The following is a 17432-nucleotide window of genomic DNA, read 5'->3' as shown; positions in this document are numbered from 1 at the left end:
GCCATGTGAGAGGCAACCCTACATTGATGTTTCTCTCACACTCTTTCTCCTTCCCATCCCCTCTTTCTAAAAATAAATAAAAAATATATTTTAAAAACAGTTCTATTTCTCTAAGTGTGGCTAGACATGAGGAGAGTGTAATCAATAAGAGTACCACGTATTTTAATAAATGAAAGAAACTAGACTCGAAGCTGTTTGAATGGTTCCTGAATGACAATGCAAAACCTAATGAACTAGGAGATGCCACACTGACACAGCAGCTGTGAGGCTCAGGGGAACATACTCCCTAGGTTTGGACTATTTTATGTTTGAATTAGAAAGAGAGCAAGTTCCAGGTTACCTTTACGTGATTATTCTGTAATATTCAATTTTGTCAAAATACTTTTATTTTGTACATGGAACTATGCCTTTCTTTCCAATTCTCTTAGGGATTGACAAATTTATATTTCCCAGCACATGCAAATTCCCTTTAAATAAACTAAAAGGATGCTATGCTCATTTCTCTTTTGCCTTCTGTACTTTGCTTTTTCTATGTGAAAAGGTCATTTCTTTGTCAGATATGTTGTTCTCATAACCACAAACAGAAGCTACTTTTGCAAATGAATTGCCTCTCTCTTTCTCTTATCTTTACAAAATTATCACAATGGGGATTTCATGAGCTAGAAAATAGGCATGATTAAATTCTACTTGACCTAGTTTAGCTCTTTAGCCCTTGAACATGTTCTAGAACAAGGAACTTTGGGGAATATAGAGATGAAAAATAACCTTGTCATGGACTTTGAAAAGCAAAACTTTCTCCTTAGATTGTACTGCTGTACAAAGTGTGGCGTGTGAGCACCACAAGCATCACCTGTGGGCTTGTTAGAAATGTCATTTATGGACCCAACCCTACCTAGTAAACCAGAAGCTTTGTTTAAACAAATCCTCCTGCTGTTGAAACCCTCCAAGTGATTCTTATGCACATTACAGTTTGAAGACTACTGCTGTAATACAAGATAAATTATGACTAAAATTTTTGAAAGGACAGCTCAGAAGATTAAGGACACGAAGGCAGTGTCTTCTGATGCAGGTAAGCAAGGAGGGGTTTTTATAGGTCCTGATGGGGAACAACAATGTAGAGGGGAAGGAACTGCACAAATAAAATTTTAAGGCTAGGGAAACACAAACCTATCATTTTGTACAGGGCAGGTAAGTCAAAATACAAAATCTTAATATGTTATCAAAGTACTTTGTGAGTACCATGGGAGAAAAGGTCTAATAACCAGGAAGAAGGATGGAAGGCCTGGCAGAGTGGGTTTTATAATACCGGATCAAGAGGGGTAATTTCCATTTACAGTGGTCATGTACACTGATGACTGGGAACACAAAAATTCAGATTTTCAGAGCTGAAATAGACCTTCAGGATAATTTAATACCCCTCACTATGCGATTTATGAGTTCTTACTCTACACCACATTGGATAAGTGCTTCTGTTAGATTACATTGCATTCTTAGCAACATTCCCTTATATGCAAAGACAACACCTAATTAGCAAGACAACAGGGTCCATTTCTAGTGCTTCAATTACCTTTTCTTTCTCAGTATTGCCTGTTCATGTGTCAGCATCTCTAGACATGAAATATTTCAATATAGGTTATTCTTGACTGTTTTATGATACTGCTTGAATAGTAGGCTTACATTTTATACCATTTCCTCTGCCCCTAGTTTTCTACCATTTATTCATGAATTAGAAATAAAAACATGAAAGATGTCAATATAAAATGAAAAGGTAAAAACATTGAATTATGAAACCTAAGATGCAGTATGGTCCAACACACGGGCCAAGGTTGCATTACCTACACAGTATGATCAGAGCCGCACCAAAAGGCCTGTTGGGCCAAAAATACTTCCCCATTAGTTGGTTATATTGGCAAAATGAGACGTATGTCTTTATAGGGATAAATACAAATCACGAGATTGCTTCAGACATCCAAAATGTGAATATGCATTACTATATATGTTTAAATGCAAAGTGCTAATCTCCAAAGAGGATAGACCTCTACAAATAAAAGTAATAATGTCATCATGATATGACTTTTTACTTGCTTGTAAAATTTTGTTTTTATGTATATTAGACTCATTAAGAGCTTCTGAAAAAAATGAGACATCTGTGGTTAATCCAAGATGGATACTCTAGAGTCATTTTGGAGAGACACTAAACTGTATTTTCAAAAAGATAATACTTTTCTATTTCTGCTGTAAGGAAAACTGTAATCACTCAATTGGATGGTAAAATGTCTGTCGTAAGGTGTGCTAGCTACTGATGAAAGGGAAGATTATGCAGGAAGAAAGCACTCAGAGAGAGTGAGCGTGAGAGCTCCAGGGAGAAGGAGAAGGGCACAGAGGAGGAAAGGCAGGAGGAGGGGAGGGAAAGAGTGAATTACAGACAGGACGGTCCTAGTCTCTGGAAAGGTGGCTGCTGTCATGGAGCAACATCATTCCCTGAGACATTTCCCTTCTAAAAGGATCTTATCCCATGCTGGGGGGCGGGGGGAGATTTGGATGATTTAGTAAGCTTTCACCAACAATCTGGATTCACCAAAGACTGATCAGGTAGTTCTGTTATCAGAGGTTTGTCTGTCTGTTTATCCTCTCTTAGTTCAGGCTATCTCTTTGAATTGGTCAAAAATACCATTCCTTTGAATAATTAACTCACTTATTACGGAGAACATAAAATCATGCCATTTGCTTATGATATTGTCCTGTGGATCATAGAATTAAGTAATAGAATTAGGGCAAGAAGCACCTAATAGACAGATTATCACCATATCTTTTTCTAATGGAATGGTTAACACTTTGCCAAGTTCCATCAGCTAGTTAGTGAGAGAGTTGGGGAGGATTGAACATGTGTATTGGACTTAATGCTCCATATAGCCTCTTTCTAATTGTCATCTAATGGTCTCAGAGGACAGTAGAGAAAAGTTATGTACTTTGCATTTATATTTTTAAAAATTGGCTTTATGTTAGCATGTCATTGGCTAGTTAAGTTAGTTTAAAGTTTCAAATACTATTTCATAACATAGGGTTATTAACTAACACATGAGCCCCAAATAAAATACTTATCAAATGACATAGAAAAAAATCAGTGTAATTAAGGTTCTTTTGTGTTTTGATAAATGAAACTTTTCACTTGTTTTACTTTTTAATCTGAGGTGTCATCACTATGTCTACAGGTGTTCTAAGGGTTTCTTTATATTGAGGACAATGAGTTGGAATAAAATAGTTCAGGAATCATCTCCTCCAAGTGATTGTTTAATGACTTCTGATATTTCTTAAAATTTCACTATTAAATTTTTTAACTACACTAACACACTCTCTCTCTAAGAGTCCAGAATAACTGTTTAAGACTCTGGCTTTGTTATTTTACGTGGATTGGCACGGTCGGCTGTGCCCTCAGCACTCCAGGGCTCTCTCTCACCATGTCACCACTTCCTTGTGCTTGGTGATCGGTCACTACAACAAGGTCTGGGGCCCTCCTTACAATGCATGATGCATTTGGGTCTCCTCAAGTCCCATGCCTTTTCACGTTTAGTATCTGCAGAAATATCAACACAGATTCTAAATCTTTTCAACTTCATGAGGAAAGTCCAGGTTTATCCTGTACTTGCTTATTCTACAGTTGTTAAAGGCCAACGAGTAAATGTGGTGAAAAAAAAAATCACACCAGAAAACAAGTTCATCTGCTGTCATTAACCCTACCATTTAGAAATACATTCTCAAGATGCACAAAACATCTAAAGGACTCCAGTGACAGTGCACCATCCTGTAAAAGCCAGGCCTGCTTCCAAAGGATGTGAGCCATGGGTGTTCATACCTAGCCATTCGGTTAACAGTTACAGAATGACCACTGTATACCCCATATGTGGAGGATCTGATAATGCATAAAGCCAGAACTGTAGCTGCTGATACACTTAGCTAAAGAGAAAAGACACATAACATTACTCCATGAAAAAACTTGGGGTTATAAGGCATATTAATGGTATTTAAAATAGGGGTATTTAAAATGGCATATTAAATGGTATTTAATTGATAATCACCCTTGTACCAGCTAACCATATATGCCTTAGGCATGTTCCTCAGCTTTCCTATTTGCAAAATAAAGAATGCAGACTAGAAGTTTTCTCGGGTTCTTCTATTTGGCTCTCTCCTTCTGTTCAATCAGATCATTTAGAGTAAATGCTGACACACATTACTAGGTAGTATTAGAAAAATAGATGCCTAGGCAAAAATTACTTGTCAAGACAGAGAAGCATATTTATAAAGGTATAATGGGAAGAAAAAGATTATGGGCTTTGAATCCATTCAGACCTGCGCACACAATCTAGTTTTGCCATCTTCTAACTGTGTGACACTGGTAAACTGATTCACCATTCTTAACCTTCCTTTTCTGTAAATTGAGGCAAATAATATCTAAATGAGATAATGCTTGTTACATTGTCTGGGACACAAAAGCACTTACACAGGATGGCTATTACTACAAGCATTATCTGCATAGTGTTTTTTCTTTCCTGAGTCCTGGCACGTTAACCATGTAATTTTATCTTTGCAATACTCTGTAAGGAAGTATTATTCCCCATCTGCATTTGAGGAAAAGGAATCATGAAGAAGTTCAGTCACTGCTACAGGGCATATTCGGAAACACCCTGTGTGCCTCTTCACAGAAGAACAGAGGGAGAGACAGTCTAAAGTGAGAGCTCCCTTGACTCTCCAGGAGTGCCAAATTTTGCACAACTATTTCCCCCCTGGTATAATTAATCTTTAAAAGTTTGTTTCCACAACTTCAGATACCTTCCCCTGACAGATTATTGGAAGTGGATGCATCGTGGTGGGGGTGTACAGCCTGAAAACACAGTACATGGAGCTCTGACTGACAGAAGAGGGTTATTAGTGGCCTATTTTGTACATTTTTGGTCAATAATCTCAAAGAATTATCCAAGAAAAAATGTTTTATTCATTAAGATAATAAAGATAGAAGGCAAAACAGAAATAACATGCTGGTGGACAGGGACTTACCCAAAAGTAAAAATGTCCACAGCCCACTGGCACAGCCAAGAACAGAACCTAATTAAAATGTTTTTATTTTATAGTACTTGGATGTTGCTTACAAACTGAGAAAGTCCTATCATCATGGGCCTTCATGTTTTCATTTTTTATGTGGTCTTTATCTTGGAGAGAAAAGGTATTCAATCTTTTAACACAGTAAAAAATCATTCCTACACTTAGAAAAATAATGAATCAGCTGGGAATTCTTCAGGACTAAGTGGTTAACCATGGCTACCTCTGTGAACAATCTGTGAATAGGTTGCAGCTAAACCCGCCGTGATATAAGTGATCACACCACGGAAGCCCCAAGACCTCTGAAGCTCATGTAAATCTGCCTGCAGAGTCACACTCTCACTGCAGCACTAGGGGCCTTTTCTGATTCAGCAGGTAGCTTTATAGCTGCGAAATCTTCTGAACACAGATTGGATTATGGAAAACCGATCTATTCACCCCCACTTAGCTACCTGCCAGTCACAACTCAGGTCTAGTCTTTTTTAGCTCCCTGTAGATGTCTGAGACTGACCACAAATTCCTGAGGTGACAGTCCAGATTGTCATGAAAATGTGCTTTTCACATTCCTAGAAAATTTAGAAAACAGGACTCCACAAAAGGAGACTTCTACCCCTGTGATGAATAACTGCTCTAGAGTGGGTTGTTCTTTTACAGTCCTTAAGTAGGAAGGTATCCTAGACATAGATGGATCTTGGGTGATCCTTATGCTTTTCCTCATTCATCTTCCTCTTTCTTGCTCATTAGCAAGAGGAAGATTTATAGCAACCATAAAAATAATAGTTAGGTACAGAATGAGAGGATTCCCCACCCCACTGGCATGAACTTACAGGTCACATGGGATGCTTACACTGACTACAGTTCAGACATCTACACAGAAGAATGGAGGGTGACAGTCTGTCCTACAAAGAGCTGCTGACTGCGCCTCCTGCTGTCAGTTCTTGCCACAAAGCTCCATTGCCTCATCTCTGGCATCAAAGTCACCAGCATCACTTCATGCTAAAACTAAGCAAGAAAAGCTAATGCAAGGGGCTTCAGAAACTGGAAAAGTATGATAACGTAAAACGTATGCATCTGGGATTAAAAGCTTTCTAAACCTTCCGGCATATGAAAAACAAGAATGCCACATCTGTGTGTGTCTCCAAGCTTATAAAACAATTCCATAGCTATTTTCTCTGACCTCAGGGTTTTTAAAGGCACTGCTGCCCTGGCCACGTGACTCAGTTGGTTGGACGGCCAACCTGTGCACCAGAAAAGTGTGGATTCGATTCCCAGTCAGGGCACAGCCCTACGTGAGGGTTCAATCCCCTGCTGGGGCGCCTACAGGAGGCACCAGGTCAATGTTTCTATCTCACATCCATGCTTCTCTCTCTCCCTCTTTCCCTCTCTCTTCTCTCACTCTTCCCTCCTCTCTCTAAAATCAGTAACCATATCCTTGGGTGAGGATTAAAAAAAAAGACTGCTGCTTTAATGTTTTCCTCTGGTTCTTGCCAATATTGCTGAAAATTACCCAACTTTTGAAATCAGATAAATCTGCTAATTTGAGTGTAACTGGTGTCATGTGGCTGTTTTCCTAAGTGTATGTTATATCTGAAGGGCTGCTAGTTGACAGATGTACTGAAGCTCTTGTCAGCTCGATATTCTGGAGATTCTGGCTACAGTGTTTACATAAAAACATTTAAATAATTTTAATCAATTGTCAATCAGAGATAAATACATTCACTAATAAGACTCGTTATCTTAGATTTTTTAATACCATGGTATTTTTGTTTTACATACACCTTAAATTAATAAAATAATAATTAGTAATATAATAAAGTATATTTTAGAGAATTTTCAGGTTCATGGCAAAAATGAGGGCAAAGTACAGAGACTTCTGACATATCACCTACCTCCACATATGCATCCTTCTTCCTCTAGCAACATCCTCCACCAGAGTGGTACCTTTGTTACTTATTATACAGCTGATGAACCTACATTGACATAGCATATCATACCAAAGATGATGTAAACCAGACTTTACATTGTGGCTCACTCTTGATGTTTCACATTCTATGGTTTGAACAAATGGGTAATGACTTGTATCCATCATCATCACATCATACACAGTATTTTCACAGCCTTAAAAATTCTCTGTGCTCTGCCTATTCATCCCTTCCCCCAACTCCTGACAATGACTAATCCTAGCTGAGAAGTTGCTATAGGGCACAGTCTCTCTCCTCTGCCTGTGATTGAATCCACCTTGGCAGCCAGCAAAGCTCCTGTTTATATATGTGTGTGCGTATGTGTATACACACACATACACATTTGGGGAATAAGTGGCTTTTTGCAAACATAATGCAAACTCTTTTGACATCATGTTGCTATCAAAGAAAAATTAAAGCCAACTTAGATATTCTCCTCTGACATAATGAGTAAAATTTAATTACACCAATGGTCAAAGTGAAAGAGTGAGATAGAGAACTAAAGTGAAAGAAAGATAGAGGAAGAGAAGGAGAACAAGCAGTAATCATTTACGGGGCTGATTCAAAGCACAAAAGTCAAACCCTGTGCGGATGTTTTGCTGTGCTTTTGAAACTCCATGCATAATTTCAAAAGAAATTATGTGATTTAGAAAACCCGAGTCTCTTTGCATACTGTTTATACTACACAAAGTGATAAACGGAATGCAGAGTAAATCTGACTTTGTTTCTCAGTAATAAGGGCATCTTAAAAAGCATCAAATCTAACACTTCCATCTTGCAGAAAGTGCCCAATCTAACTGCTTCCTGGATATATACAGCTATAGCTTTCAACAGGTCTAATGTACACATGAACCATCTTTTGGCAAGACCCCCCTTATCCTCTTCCCACTCTTACCTTAGTATTGCTTGCAAACAGCAGAGCAGATAAAAGGAGGAAGCTGATTTTCTTTGTGCCCTTAACCCTTTTAAATTCACTTCTTATTTCAAGGTTAACCACTACAAGAAAGAAAACTGGAAGAAATCCACTTCCCCGAACGGTTACTTTCCTACATTGTACTACCTAGCTACAATAACCGATCCTCACTCATGAGATATCCTGCAGATCTGACCTACATATATTACAAACTTCCATCTTGCTGAAGTTCATCTCTCAAAACTTGACCTAGGAGTAGAGCTTGCAAAACTAGTGGTCCTTGGCACATGTATTGGCACAGATGATAGGGCTGCATTTTTTATTTTATTGTGTTTTAAATTGATGTATCTGTCTACAATTAGGAATCAGTATATTTTTTACATTAAATTCTATATTTCTGGGTTCTCTTTGAGAAATTCTAGGGTCTGACAACACATGGCCTGTATTTATGCACAGCAACAATGATAAAATATGAGCTGACGGCCACTCTGTAAAGTGGCTTTCTCCACTTGCATCGTATATTCTCCATTGCATCACAGGTACGCCCCTGCCAAGCTTTTTCACTCATTATCTGTTTGCCTCCCCCACTGTAAGCACTTGAATTCTCTGCCTCTCCTTTGGGGATGCTCTGCACACAAGGTTGAGTGAGGGAAAGAGGCACAGCTAACCACATTTTAGGTCAGAAAGAATACTCCCAGTGAAATGCTCTGCAATTTTTAACTTTGGTTAACTAGGCTTTTGTGGACTAACTGAAAAACTAAATAAACAGTATACAAAACACTGATTAAAAGGCAAAATATATTCTAAAATCCAAACAATCCACTTACAAAAGGACTTTGTGTACTTTTGTACACAGAGGAAATGATGCCTCATCTCACTTAGGTCTTACATCCTGGACTAATCACTAAATATTAGCTAAGCAGTTACCTAAGAATTATAAAGAATGCATACAGAGGAGTTCATGGGCATAAATGCATACTTCTGCTTTTCTACTTCTCTAGTCAGAAAAGTGGAATAAGATTAGAGATTCTCTGGAAAAAAATGAAGTTCACTCTTGGAACTTTTGTAGCTTGATCTACTTAATAGAAGGTCTCTGGTCTAAAAGCATTCAGAAAAGTTTTTCCTCTCTCCATCAAGAAATTAAATATGCAAAACTTGGGCTCACTTTCTACTTTTAGATTTATTGTGTTACCTTTATTCCTCTGATTTCTGGCATGGATAGAACCGGGCTGATGCCCTACTCTGCCATCTATTAGCTGTGTGACCTTAGAGGAGTTGCTTAATTTCTTTCAGCCTAGGTTTCTGGATCAGCAAAATGTTCATTGTGAGCACTGGTGCAATGGAGTAATAGGTAGAAAAATGTTTTGCATGATGGTGGTGTAGATTACTAAATGTTTTCTATATTTAACTTTCATTTCTTCCCCAGTTTTTCTCTTCTTTTAGTTATCCATAAAAAGTTATTTTTGTCTTGTGAAATCCATAAAATAACCACTCCCCTAATACTTTTGTTAACCAGCCTCCTCCATGTATGACCACATCATTTAAATGTATACAACAAATAGAATAACTCTTCCTCTGGTTTCTGGAATCTTGAATGTGAAGAATGAAGAATAACATTTAATTCCTCATTTGTCATTTGCAGATAATTAAACTGAATCCCAGAGAGATTTAGTGACTTGCTAAAGTCACTTAAGCAGAAGAGTAGAACTCTTTGATAAAACACAAGACAAAAATGAAAGCAGGTTTTAATTGTAGGGCTCTGTGTATATGAGCTCTGTAGACTATAGTATAGAGATTCACTGTACATTTTAATTAAGTGGAACAGTGAACTCACTGTACATTTTAATTAAGTGGAACAGTGAACTGATAAAAAGAAGTACATCAACCCTGTTCTGGCTAGTGTGGCTTAGCAGGTTGGAGTGTCATCCTGTAAACTGAAAGGTTGTGGAAAGGGTGTGGAATCGAACGATCTGTCCGGGCATGTACAGGAGGCAACTAATCGGTGTTTCTCATTTCTCCCTCACATTGATGTTTCTCTCTCTCTTTCTCTCTCTCTCTCTCCCTCTCTCTTTAAGAGCAATTTTAAAAAATGCCCCTGGAAGATGATTTTTAAAAAAAAGAAAGAAATATTGGGTTGGCAAAAAAAAAAAAGTTTGCTTAGTTTTTTTTTCCACCTTTATGACGGCTCTAGTAGTGCTTAGTTCTCTTTCACTTCATTCAAAATAATTTGGTTAGATTGTATTGGGACAGTTGTCATATCAGGGTATGCTTTTATTTATTATTTTTAAGAAGAGGGTAAGGGAGGGAAAAAGAAAGGGAGAGAAACCTCAATGTGAGGTTGCCTCTAGTGAGCCCCCTACTGGGCACTTGGTCCACACCCAGGCAAGTGCCCTGACCAGGAACTGGAGACCCTTTGATTCTTAGACCAGTGCTCAATCCAATGAGCCACACCATCTAGGAAAGGTGTGCATTAAAAAATATATATCAAGGAAGATAAAACACTTTTATCTGTATTTGGAAGTTGAATACAAAGGTCCAACAACTGTAGAAAATTTTAAATTACCTTATAAAAGCATTTTTTTCAAATTAAAATGCCATTGCTTATTAGGGGTATTAAAGATTAAAGGTTTTCTTATTTGCAAATAAGATTTTGAAGAAAAAAACTAAACTAAACCTGTAAAAAGTTTTTTACAACTTTAGAGAAAAGGAAAGAAGACTAATAGTCACTGAAAAACACTGTCCACAGCATGTGGCACTCAGTACACTAATCTGTTATCCCATCTGATCTCACCATTATCTTCACTTTTCAATACAGTATGCATTCATAAGCCAGATACAAGAAAAACTTTCCCAAGAACATGAAGCCAGGATTGGAACCCAAGTCTGTCTCCATATTTCACACATCATGCAATAAGTCATGCTATTTACCTTCTTTAAGATTTTCTGTAGGATTCATGAACTACTTTATTTGTTTCTATACTAATTTACTCAGCAGTGACTTATTGAATGCTGCATTTGGTACATATCAGGCCAGGGAAGCAAAGACAAAGGCTATAAACAGCATTCTCAGCATCCAGCACAGAATACATCACACAGTAGGCAGTGAAGATATATATATTGAATAAATGAATAAACAAATGAATGCATGAATACACTTCTGTTCTCAACTTGTTACTCATCTATCTAGTACAATACATCCTCACCAGCCCCAGATGACTATTATACTAAAAATGTGAGTAGTCTAGATTAAGATAGGCTGTAACTATAAAGTATATGCCAGATTTTTAAGACTTGATACAAAATAAAGGATGTAAGGTTTCTCATTAGTTTTTATACCAATTGCATGTTGAAATAATGCTTAGGGTATGCTGGATTAAATGGAACATATTATTAAGATTAGTTGTACCCGTTTATGTTCTTTTTTTAGTGTGACTACTAGAATATTTTAATTTATGTATGTGGCTTGCCTTATATTTCTACTGGGTAGCATCGACCTGGTGCCATTAAGTCATGAGGCACTTGCTTTTCGGTTCCAATTTCATTATCAAAAGTAGGTTTCTTCTCTCACTTTAATATGTGACGATGTTACATTTTAAATGCAGTCCTTTTTAAATGCCAGTTGATTCTCATGAGATTCAAATCAATTTTTGAGGGTTAGAAAATTTTATATCCAGATGCAAAATAGTCCATATGCAAATGCTCTTAAAACATAGCATCCCTTTAAATCTTTCTCTGATGAGAAGCAACTGCATTGCTCCAACTTCTTTACTGGATCCAGGTCTGTAAGATGAAATCTAACCTCTCCACCTTGGCAAACAACTATCCAAGGCTTCTGACTGCCTCTATTCTGCTTCAGCCAACTTAGGGATCCAGATTTCATGTCTATGGCATTTCTGGGACACAGGAATAAGTGTTGTGCCTTTACTCAAGCTATCATCTCCACCTGGAATTCCAGTTCTTCAAATCCAACTCCTGCCCACTCTTCAAGTTGGATGAAAACATTGCTTGCTTCATGCTGACTTCCCATAATACTCTAAACCCATACAGTTTTCTCTCTCTCCTCTTACTTCCAGAACAGGAATATTCTATTAAAAAAATATTTATCCTTGATTACTGTGGGCTCTTGACTTTTCTGAAAGTGCCACTTTTCTAAGACACTACCCTTTTTCTGTACTCCAAATGAATAAAGAAAACTCTGAAATGCGGAAAGCTGACTGGGCAGGCTTTTAGGGATCATTCTCACCCTGTCCTTTAGCCAAAGGAGGATTAACATGCTGAGTTTCTAATCCAGCCAGTGGGCAGTCACACTTGTGCACTCTATTGTACATGAGCGAAGGCATCCCTGACTTAACTAGACTAATTCTTTCCACCAAAAAAGGAGAGCGGCCAAGATGCTCACTGAGAACAGTCGTCGGTTGGTGTACAACTGTAAGCATGCGGTTGTTCTTTTCTCTTGAAGGGGGAGAAGGAAAATGGAAGGGGACTCTAAAAGCTTTATTTATTGAACATATCCTAATTTGAGAGAAGATGATCAATTATAGCAACGTGTAACATTGAATGGTGCTGTGTCCACAGGCAAGGACCGCAGCAGAGCTGAGAGCGGTAAGACTCCATAAGGAACAGCAAGCATCCCCCCACAACCCCCTCTTTGGCACTGGGGCTTTTTGCTAAATCTGGCTCACCATTTTGTGAGTGGGAATAATCAGCTTGGTAGGTTGGAAGGAAGTATTATAATTAAATATCCACCCACCTTTCTCCTTTTTGATGAAAGGCTCCCATGAAACTTACTAAAATAAGGTGCACCAAGACACAAATTTTTGATGAGTAAGTCAAAGCACCACCAAACCTGGCTTTTCACATAGAGGAACATCTCAGTTCTCAGAACATTTTCAGGTCTCGAACATTAGCACTGTCATATTTAATAATAATTAATACACTAAAACCCACGGGATAAACTGGAGGTGTTACCATGAGCTGATTTTCTGAGCACAAATTAGAATATGATTCAAAAACAGTAGTGGAGTTTTTAAACAACTTTTAGAGAAATTTTAAATAATAGCCATTATAAAAAATAATACATTTGTTGAACACAATGACAATTATTCTTTTGAATAAGAGCTGTATCACCATATTAAAGTTACAAATTGTATCTGCTAAGGAGGCAAAGTTCTTTAAAGATGTTATCAAATCAGCACAAACTTCTGAGCAAAATCCGGAGCAGGGTTTGTAGTGTCTGCTTTTGATAATTAATGGCACAGGTATCTGCTAACTCGCTATGAAGAATTATTTTCAGTATCCATGTACAGTAGCATAAGGAGGCACTCTAGTTAAATAATTGGGCTCAGGCATATAGTTCAAGTCCAGCCATTGAAATCCCCAAAGTCAACTTTTTAGAAGAAATGAGAACTGAGTTGGTGTTAGAAATGTGTTCCTTCATTCAATACAGATTTACTTGCCACTAGCTATTCAGACTTTGCTATTATTTGAGAAATCTTTGCTCTCTAGAATTACTAAATATTTTTATTTTTTAGATTACTATTCTAAACTTTCTGATTAATTGGTATTATTAGTGGAAGCCAGTAGAGTGAATGGTTCTCTAACTCAATGTCTGTGCAAGATCAAAGGACGGGGAAGCCCTAATCAATGAGCACCTTTGTCATTAATTACTAATCACTAAGTGAAGGTAACTTTCAAATTGTGAGCCTCTTGATTCTTGTTTTTCCTTCCCACTGTGGCTTGGTGGATCCGAAAATACAGAGTAGCTTGGATATTCAGAGTAGGAACAGCTTTGCCTGACAGTTACTTAGTTCAAAATAAAACTAGTCACAAGGACCTAGTGTCTCCTATTATTGATACTACCAAGGTTTTTATAAGCATCATTTCATCCATGATCATTTTAAAAATGTTAAGCCAAACTACATGGTACTAAAACAGGAGACCTCAGGCACGACTCCACTAGACAATAGGAATGTATGTTCAGGCTTAAATATTGACTGATTTGCTCCTTATTCCCATTTCTTTTCTCCACTGCCTCAAATCCTTTTGGTTTTCAAATTATTATCAATATAATTTCATAATGGTTGGTATTTTTGTGCTTTGTGTTCCATTCCACTTTTTATTATCTTTTTTTGGTTAAAGTTACACATTAACCATTATCTAAAATGTTCCTTTAACAGTATGGAGTTTTTCTTCAAGATCTGATAGGAATTCTTTAAAAGTGAGATTTTTTTTTTCTACTGAAGTCTTACTTCAACAAGTTCACTGATTTTAGATTTCTCTGACAAACATAGTAGAGGTATCAAAACCAAGACATGTTGAAAATAGGTTTTTCTTGAAGCCATTTAGAATCTAAGACTTTCTGCCTTGCTATGTCAAATTGCCCGGCTTGGGAGTAAGATGGGTCTATGTGCATGTTTGTGTACGGAGGTGGTAGGAAGCAGGGACGTGGAGGATTGATACACAATCTATACAAAGTTAACTCAGAATGCCTCGAGAAACTGATATATTCTCATAATATAAACTCCCCTATTTCCCCAACTGTCACAGACACTTCTGTCTCAATGTTTGCAAGAAATTAATGATGATTTTTCTCTGTTGTTCTGGTTAGACATCTCCTTTCAGAAATGCATTTTCCTGAGAGATAAATGTAATGCTCTTTCTTTCCTTCTTGATAAAGAACCCAGCGTGCAAGTAATATACTTAAAAATCATTTTCGTTTTCTCCTATGTCTATATCTCTCAGAAAAATAGAAGTCTCTCAACTGTAAAAAGTATTTCTTGGATCATAGAAGTTTAGAAACTGGTAGTGGCCTTAAATATCTTCTTTTTTTTTTTTTTACCTTCACTTTATAGATAAAGCAAATGAAGCCCAGAGAAGTGTAGTAGATTGCAGGTGGCAACAAATCCTTCACTACGCCTTCCATTGAGAAGTGGAGTCTCATGGTCTCCAGTTGCCACTCACTCCTTGGGCTGGAGCTGGCTCTGTGATTGTTTTCACCCATAAAACACAGAGGAAGTTGCACCCTGCCCCAATTTCCTGGCCCAGGCCTTAAGAGAACATCAGGTCTACTTTCTGTCTCTGCCTTACTCTTAGGACTTCTCATATCAGAACTCAAAAATTATGCTGCTAGAGGCTGAAGCCACAGGGACATGCCGTGGATTGGTGCTCCAGTCGACAACCGCAGCTAAGCTCCCAGCACACAGCTAACTGGCACTTCCATTCACGGGAATGTGCCATTGTGCATGTGTGGCCTCGTCAGACCTTTGAAGGGCTACATTACCAGCCAATACTTGCCAGGCATCACATGAGAGACCCTAAGGGAGAATCGCCCAGCTCTGTCCAGTCAACCCACACATCATTTTGAGAATAATGAATGGTTGTTTTAAGCCACTGTGTTTGGGGATGGTCTGTTATGTAGTAAGTAAACGCTAACTAGAACTGAAAGTTACATAGACCAGCTTCTAGCTACACCAAAGTGAGAACTACAAGATTCCAAATCTATCATAATCTTATAATGTGTTAAGGGAACATACAGAGTTAAATTAGACTCATTCTTAGTCACCTAGTAGCTCAAAATTCCAAAATATTTTCTTTCAATAATCACATAAAATACATAATTTCCAAAATTCTTAAGCATTTAAAACAGACCCTTAGAGCTCTGCCTGTGTAATAAAAAGCCATCACTTGGTAGTAAATTAAGGCAGCATTCTCAAGTGTTCCCTGAAGGCAGCTCCTTAGTAATAAATATCATGAAAAAGAGTTCCTTGGGCAAATTTGGGGAAATTCTCATGAATTAAAGCAGTCTCTTTAACTCCAGATTTTTTAGAAATGTAAAATGGTCGAGATAATAAGCTTTTTCCCCCAAATTATGTGATCAAGGAGCCCCTCTTTACTGAGACTCTTACGAGATTTAGGATTCACAGAATCACTAAACTGAGAAATAGAAATAGGGATGCAACTTTATTAGCAGAAATCAACTTTTATTCTCAGAATATTTTACCAAAAAGTTGTTTTTATCACCTGGTGTGCCTTTAGTTTGGATAATACATTTTTAGACAAAACTTTCACAATTCTCAGGGGCTATCCCCAGGTACTTTTAACAACCTGCTCCCCTTGTTTGTACCTCTTAACACACTCTTGTGAGTATAGTTAATGACTATTAGAGGAATGAAGATAAGAAAAAATAAATAAAACTAGATAAATAATAAATCATTGAATAAATTAGTTAAAAACTGCAAACCTGGGAATCAGCTCTGACTGTAATCATCCTGGTTTGGATTTTGTGCCTTCATTTCCACATAAGGCCAATGGGAAGTACAGCCATTGCCCTGTCTTACAGAATTCTCAGGATGTTCAAAGGACATGGCAAAGTTGAGGTGGGCAAGTTTTATGGATAAAGTGATCTTAGCAATCATCTATTTATTTACTCTTTTGATCTATTAGATGTGAAGATTGAGATTCAAAAAGAGAGTTTATAGTATGAGTACTGGCCACATTAGAAACTTTCTTACTACTGGATCCACCTAAAAGGTGTCAGTACGGCCCTCTATTTTAGTCCGTATCATATTGAAAACCATGATTCTAATCCAGATGGTGACTATTTCAACACAAGTTTTACAAGCAATTTTGGCCCCCAAACACATATTTCACCAGCATTCATGGCTAGTATAGGAAGCTGTCACAGTCAAAATAGTTAATAACCAGTATGGCATGAGCGCTGACAATTATTATAGACACTACTCATAACAATTTGTATAACCAAACAAAGCAATTTGTATAACCAAACCAAGCAATTTTGGCCCCCAAACACATATTTCACCAGCATTCATGGCTAGTATAGGAAGCTGTCACAGTCAAAATAGTTAATAACCAGTATGGCATGAGCGCTGACAATTATTATAGACACTACTCATAACAATTTGTATAACCATACGGATGGGTACCAGCAGTGCATCAGCTCTGGTATATGCACGCAGTCGGCCACATTTTCTCCTTCCTGCCACTGGTTCCCAGTCTTAGAAGCCCCACCACATCACTGGAAATTTTCCCCTTTGGGCTCTTTTTTATACTGTGATCGCATCAATGTCCATAATACAATAGGTATCATTATGTTTTTCCTGGGAATCACACAGCCCTTCATGGCTCCTGGAACAATATGCCACCCCATCCCTTAAATTTTGGGGCATTTCCATGTTTTCAGTTTACAAGCAGAAGGAAATTATAGTTTTATCACCTCCTCTTCCCCCATCTAAGGCATGGACAGATCCACTAAACCCCACTTAATTACTCTGAACCTCTCTACTCAATATATCCTATATTCTTGTTCTATAGTCATATTACATAGTTGCATATTACTTGAAAGGCTTAAAAAGTAATACAGCCATGAAGATATGGTAGAAAAACCAAAAATGGCATGAAATAGAATTTTTGTTACCTTTAAGTTATAATAGAAAGAAAATTCCTGT

At 37.6% G+C, this 17432-nt stretch overlaps 1 protein-coding gene across 1 annotated transcript in view; it reads right to left on the bottom strand.

The window, feature by feature from the left end:
- Window positions 1-17432, bottom strand: part of CTNNA3 (catenin alpha 3) — a 1522505-nt gene that overhangs the window by 696049 nt on the left and 809024 nt on the right. The window lies entirely within an intron of this gene.

Source organism: Sturnira hondurensis, unplaced genomic scaffold (assembly GCF_014824575.4).
Source record: "Sturnira hondurensis isolate 20B ecotype Veracruz unplaced genomic scaffold, ASM1482457v3 Scaffold0014302, whole genome shotgun sequence".
Lineage (NCBI taxonomy): Eukaryota > Metazoa > Chordata > Mammalia > Chiroptera > Phyllostomidae > Sturnira > Sturnira hondurensis.
Note: the sequence above shows the minus strand (reverse complement) of the source record. Positions and strands in the feature narration are given on the sequence as shown.